Below are 7,017 nucleotides of genomic sequence, written 5' to 3'. Positions count from 1 at the left end.
TTTTTTTTACTTAACTCCATTTGTTTTGTCTTACTTTTAAAAACCTTTCTGTTTTATATCAGTTTCATTTTATATTTTAGTTTTATAAAATAGTTAATTAGCCCCTAAATTAGCATTAGCAATTATGCCACTGCCACAATTATCTTAGGTCCAAGATAAAATAGTTTAACAATTTAATATTTATAAAAGGCATTTAATTAATGTCTTAGCTATTGTTTTAATTATTCAAGGGCATTAAACCACTTTATAAAAATGTTGGTTCACCTCCATAATTAGTTATGGAATATTTGGTTCACTCCGAAGATTTTAGTTTTAATATTTGAAAACTTTTATTGTTTGCTTTTATTTAAATTTTGAATTTGTTTCAGTTCTGAACTATCGAGAGTTTATCAACAGTAACCGCGGTGACATGGCATCATTAGCGGGGGATCACTGTAGCTTAATTATCCGGGCGTCACAATTCTCCTCCACTACAAGAAATCTCGTCCCGAGATTTAAGAGGGGAGTAAGGGGGGAAGGTTTGGTAACGAATCTAGCGGGTCTTCTCATCCTGGCTTGCACTTCTGGAAGAGGTTGGTCCAATACATTGATGTCTCCATTTCTCTGCTTCGGTCATCATGATGAAGTCGGCGTCCTTTCTTCAGGAACTCCATCGTACTTACGAAAGAATAAGGGGTGGGCATTCTGGGAGAAGGGGCCTCGACAAGGTTGTCTATCGGGTCGACAACATCGAGGAAGGTGGCGAAAAGTAACCCTCGTATCGAAACTTAAGAAAATTTCGAGAGCAAAGTAAGGAGGTAACCTGGGAAGTTTCGAGCGGGCAGGCAATCGTTCGATGCCTGTTATAGGGCGTGAAAGGGTCAAAGCAACGGGAATAAGTATTGTGTCCGATATCAGACCTGAAGGTGGCTCGTGAATTACATACGAGGCCAGGTGCGAGGAACAACCTTGGAAACAGGGGGTGTACATAAGAGTCAGGTTTCGATCCTGTGAAACTGTGGGTTATGGGCCCACCATGTGGGTTAAAAGTAGGAAGGGCGGTGACATCTTGCACGATCATGATAGCAAGGCATGACAGAGGGTAGCCTGTCAGTTATATGTCAGCAACATCGTCGGTACCAAGGGCGAGGGACGCAGAGAACCATTTTCCTGCTCGTTGAAACGAGGCGGACCATTAGGCAAAGTTCTCGTCCATCGGTGGTTACCGAAATGTCACCAACAATAATAACAGGGTCTTACTGACAAAGTTGTACACCGAGGTGTTTACATAAGCGGGAGAATATTACTGCTTAGATCATATAGTTCACCAGAAAGGTTAAACCACACAATGGAAAGGAAAATATGATTATCAGATTAAACAGAAGAATGGAAAGGAAAATGTGTTTAAACACATATTTCAAGGTTATATCCTTCCCAAGGACAAGCTGAGCATGATATTCATGACAGGATATAATGTAGAAAACTCTTTAGGTAGGGGAGAGAAATTTCATGACATTACCCATACAACGGTGTTTGGATAATTGAGCAGGAAACATTTAGCATTGGGCTTCAAATGTTCCTATTGAAAATCGGAGTACCATAGACATGCTTCGAGATAGCATTGACATGGTCAACAGGGGAAGATCAGACTTTGGAAACAAAAAAAGGATCCATCAGGAACAACTTATAGAATAAGTCTTACAATTTCCTCATGGAAGAACAGCTAACCTTGCTAAAAGGAAAAAAAACTTATAACAATAGGGCCTCCCGCCAGGTGTGCTGGGTATCATCACCTTACTGGGTCATAAATAGGCCAATGTTATAACTCTTGGAAATATGTTCCAACCATCATATCTGACCGAGATTCAGATCTGATTGGTGTCAGGATAACTCAGACTTAGGAGGCCTGAGAAGAAAAGGTGCAACACAAATTGTCGAAACGACATCGAAGATTCTCGGGAGATGATCTATGGAAGCGAGTTCCGAACAAGGGTTCATAATTAAATCAAGGAGAGGTGAGGAGGTGACTGCTTGACTCGGCGACAATCCATTGAGATTTCCAAAAGATGGATTTCCACCACTATGTGAACAAGGAGATAACATTAGCTAGATCGAATGACTTAATGATGTATGCTCGAGGAAAACATACACAGTTAAACATTGGTTGAAATGTGCACCCGAAATATGGGCTAGGTAGCACGAGCAATGTTCGAATGATGATTCATTAAGCCATAGACGTAGAATGAAACTATAGACCAATAACTTCAAAGCAATAGGGTTGCTAGAAGTTTAGAATTTACACATCACAGACCATTTGTTGGTATTCCTTTTAGAAACAACACGGGGACCAAGAAGAATGGTGATGGGGAGAAGTATCACTGTACCAAGATGTCATGCGAGGTGGTGAAATTCTTACGACATACTTGACATAAAAGATGGTAATACTCCAAGGTAAAGAAGAACAATTGCTGGATAGCAAGGAACTCAAGGTATAACACCAAACACGAACAAGCTTGTGTTGGTGGGAAGGCAATAAAGTGGTCGATGATAACACAGATCATCGAGGGCAAGGATGGTATTTCTCATCATGAACTCAATCGATATCCTGGAAGAGCGCATAAGGTTGATGATGATCACGACACATTTGTCGAGAGATTTCATGAAGATGTAATCAATCAGCGACGACATCAAGTCAAAGGAATGATGAAGCAGACGGTTATTGGAACCATGGGTAGGACACACGCTTGAAATCAAGCTTGTTGTTCCAGGTGAAATGGTATGAGAGGAAGATCGGCGTAAGCTTAGCTCATCATCGAAAGTTGTGCTCCGGGGTTAAGGGCCAGGTAGCACAGTTAAAATTTAATACGATAATGATATAGCCGATCAGGCTAGGAATGACTTGAAGGATTAATAAACTCATAAGCAACGAAGATTACTTAGAGTTATTGAACCGTAGTGCGGACTCGGTTCAGTTATCAGTGTCTTTGAGTGTTTAATAACTCAGAACCCGAGGGGGATTGGAATCGGTGAGAATGTAGTACTTGATGAAGAACTCATAAGCAGTTATGTTGTTTCGTGATGATCTCGAGATACCAGGGGGTAATACTCGACGACAGATCAAAGTAGAGGTTGGACTGTGGTATTGCTCTGTAGAAGACAAGTGCTTAAACTTGCACAGGAAATGGTATTTAAAGGAGAGCATGGTCGGAGCCACGATTGCAAAAAGCCAGATCCCAGATATAAAATGAACTTATACCAAAGGAATAATTAATGTAAGAGAAGCTTTAATGATAAGATCTACATCGTGTCCATGGGCATGAACACAAAGTTCAAGGTCGACTCCCACTTCTCCAATGCATAACCTTTCATTCACTTCTCACTTTCAAAGAAGTTGTAGTGTTGAAATTTTATCTGGCAAAATACCAGAAGAGTATGACTCGTGAAAACTTTCGAGTTCACACATATTAAGGAAGGCATATGTTCAACCCATCGGGGTATCGTGAAAACATATACCACAAGCTTCAATAGTAAATATCACCAGCTCGAAAATAGGGCATGGTTGAGAAAGCAGAGGATACAATTTACCAAAGGCTTTATATATCCGTGGAAAGGCTCACAAGGTTATTTGAATATGGAGGACACTGTCGGATAAAATCCAACAAAGGAACCGATGGTCCACAAGGGATCTGATGTGAGCATCGGTACTCAACCAGAGGAAGAAGAATGCAAGGAGATCTGATTATAGAAACAACTGACTAACTCAAAAGCTCAAATGCAAAGGAATTATGAATTCCAAGACAAGGGATTAGAAGCAATGCCCTGATTAGGGATGGATAAGTTGAATAGCCTTAGGGGTACAATCGATGACGATTTGATTGGTCGAGATCCAGCTCATGTTAAAGATGTCTGAGCCGGAAGAATGAATTCTAGGATCTGATTGAGGATTGCGAGCATTCGCAACATATTGAATCAATGGACTCAAAAAGGTAATGACAAAGGGTGCCAATAAGATTTCGAGACTTATGGGATTAATCATAATGCTAGTAAGCAAGAATTTCAAGAGCAATAGGCTCCTGAGAATTTTCGGAAGATCGAATGGTATTCTGAACACTTTTGTGATATACTTGAATTCAACTGGGGATGAGCGGATACTCGGTAAGTGCGAGAATTATCCGTAGGGGTATTCAGGTGTCAAAGAACAGCATAGCAGTAAGCTCAAAGGATTCTTGGAACAACAGAGAGCATTACGGGGTATCTTGTAGTAACAAGATCAACTGGGAAACATTGTATGAATTGCGAGTATACGTGGTTATCCATAGGAGTTCATCGATGAAAGGGAATTGTAAAAGCGATGAACACAAGTTCTCGGGTTATCAGCGGAGAGTATCTTCAGGGTCTTCACGTGCAGCAGACGATCATCAGTAATAAGGGGCTCTCCGGGTGAAAGCGATAACGAGATCCTAATGTTAGATTTAGCAAAACTCACTTAACCCGAATAGAAGAGAGATCAGAGTCCCAGAGTATAGACGAGGAATAAAAGATCCTAATACCACCCAATGGCGACGTGGGCCCGTAAGCCACACAGCCATGTTAGTAAAAGTTTTTCAATGACTAGACTCGACTTCGGCCAAGGAGTTGGAAAGGGGGATTCCTACAGGCAGTCGGCTCTGATACCAACTTGTGACGCCCCCGATTTGACCGTACACTAATCATGCACGCAAATGTGTACGACCAAGATCAGGGACTCACGGGAAGATATCACAACACAACTCTAAAACATAAATAAGTCATACAAGCATCATAATACAAGCCAGGGGCCTCGAGGGCTCGAATACAAGTGCTCGATCACGGACGAGTCAGCGGAAGCAACAATATCTGAGTACAGACATAAGTTAAACAAGTTTGCCTTAAGAAGGCTAGCACAAACTGGGATACAGATCGAACGAGGCGCAGGCCTCCTGCCTGGGATCCTCCTAACTACTCCTGGTCGTCGTCAGCGGCCTGCACGTAGTAGTAGGCACCTCCAGTGTCGTAGGTGTCGTCGTCGACGGTGGCGTCTGGCTCCTGGGCTCCAGTATCTGGTTGCGACAACCAGATAGAAAGGAAAGGGGGAAAAGAGGGAGAGAAGCAACCGTGAGTACTCATCCAAAGTACTCGCAAGCAAGGAGCTATACTACATATGCATGGGTATATGTGTAACGGGGCATATCAGTGGACTGAACTGCAGAACGCCAGAATAGAAGGGGGATAGCTAGTCCTGTCGAAGACTACGCTTCTGGCCATCTCCATCTTGCAGCATGTAGAAGAGAGTAGATTGAAGTCCTCCAAGTAGCATCGCATAGCATAATCCTACCCGGCGATCCCCTCCTCGTTGCCCTGTTAGAGAGCGATCACCGGGTTGTATCTGGCACTTAGAAGGGTGTATTTTATTCAGTATCCAGTTCTAGTTGTCATAAGGTCAAGGTACAACTCCGGGTCGTCCTTTTACCTAGGGACACGGCTATTCGAATAGATAAACTTCCCTGCAGGGGTGCACCACATAACCCAACACGCTCGATCCCATTTGGCCGGACACACTTTTCTGGGTCATGCCCGGCCTCGTAAGATCAACGCGTCGCAGCCCCACCTAAGCACAACAGAGCGGTCAGCACGCCGGTCTAATCCTAAGCGCGCAGGGGTCTGGGCCCATCGCCCTATGCACACCTGCACGTTGCGAACGCGACCGCGAGCAGACCTAGCAACCCACACGATCACGGCGGTTACGTCAAAGCGGTCCAACACGGCGCGCCACTCAGTCGCTGACGTCACGAAGGCTTCGGCTGATACCACGACGTCGGGATACCCATAACTACTCCCGCGTAGATGGCTAGTGCGTATAGACCAAATGGCCAGACTCAGATCAAATACCAAGATCTCGTTAAGCGTGTTAAGTAACCGCGAACGTCGACCAGGGCCAGGCCCACCTCTCACCTAGGCGGTCTCAACCTGCCCTGTCGCTCCGCCACAAAGATCCACTTGCGGGTACTCCTTCGAGCCGACCCGACTTTAGTCATCACATGTGTCATGTATATAGTATATAAGTATATACACGTGATCACCGCCCAGGTGATCACGGCCCGATAGTATAGCACAGCAGACGGACAAGAATGTAGGGCCACTGATGGTAAGTAGCATCCTATACTAAGCATGTAGGATTGCAGGTTAAGGTAACAACAGTAGTAGCAAGGATAGGCTATGCATCAGGATAGGATATCGGAAAGCAGTAACATGCTACACTACTCTAATGCAAGCAGTATAGAGAAGAATAGGCGATATCTGGTGATCAAGGGGGGGGGGGCTTGCCTGGTTGCTCTGGCAAGTAGGAGGGGTCGTCGACTCCGTAGTCGAACTGGGCAGCAGCAGTGTCGGTCTCGTAGTCTACCGGAGAGAAGAGGGGGAAGAAACAGTAAATACAATGCAAACATAAGCATGACGATGCGTGACATGACAATGAGCGGTGCTAGGTGTGTCCTAACGCGACAGTAGGTGGTACCGGCGAAGGGGGGAACATCCGGGAAGTATTCCCGATGTTTCGCGTTTTCGGACAGACGGACCGGAGGGGGAAAGTTGCGAGTTCGATAGGTTAGGGAGGTGTGGTGGACGAACGGACTGCGTATCTGGATTCGTCTCGTCGTTCTGAGCAACTTTCATGTTGAAAATATTTTAATCCGAGTTACGGATTAAAAGATATGATTTTCTAAAGATTTTATTAATTTCTGGAACTTAACTAATTATTTAAATTAATTCGAAAATGGATTTATGTCATCAGCATGATGTCATGCTGACATCAGCAGTCAACAGGGGTTGACTGGGTCAAACTATCGTGTGGGTCCAGTGGGACCCACGTGTCATACTCTGTTAGGTTAATTAGGGTTTAATTAAACTAATTCTGTTTAATTAAACTAACAGGTTAATTAGATTAATTCATTAGGATTAATTAACTTTAATTAATTAATATTAACATGATTAAATAAGTTAATTAATTATCTTAATTAATTA

Source organism: Triticum aestivum, chromosome 7D (assembly GCF_018294505.1).
Source record: "Triticum aestivum cultivar Chinese Spring chromosome 7D, IWGSC CS RefSeq v2.1, whole genome shotgun sequence".
Lineage (NCBI taxonomy): Eukaryota > Viridiplantae > Streptophyta > Magnoliopsida > Poales > Poaceae > Triticum > Triticum aestivum.
This window is presented reverse-complemented; position numbering follows the sequence as displayed.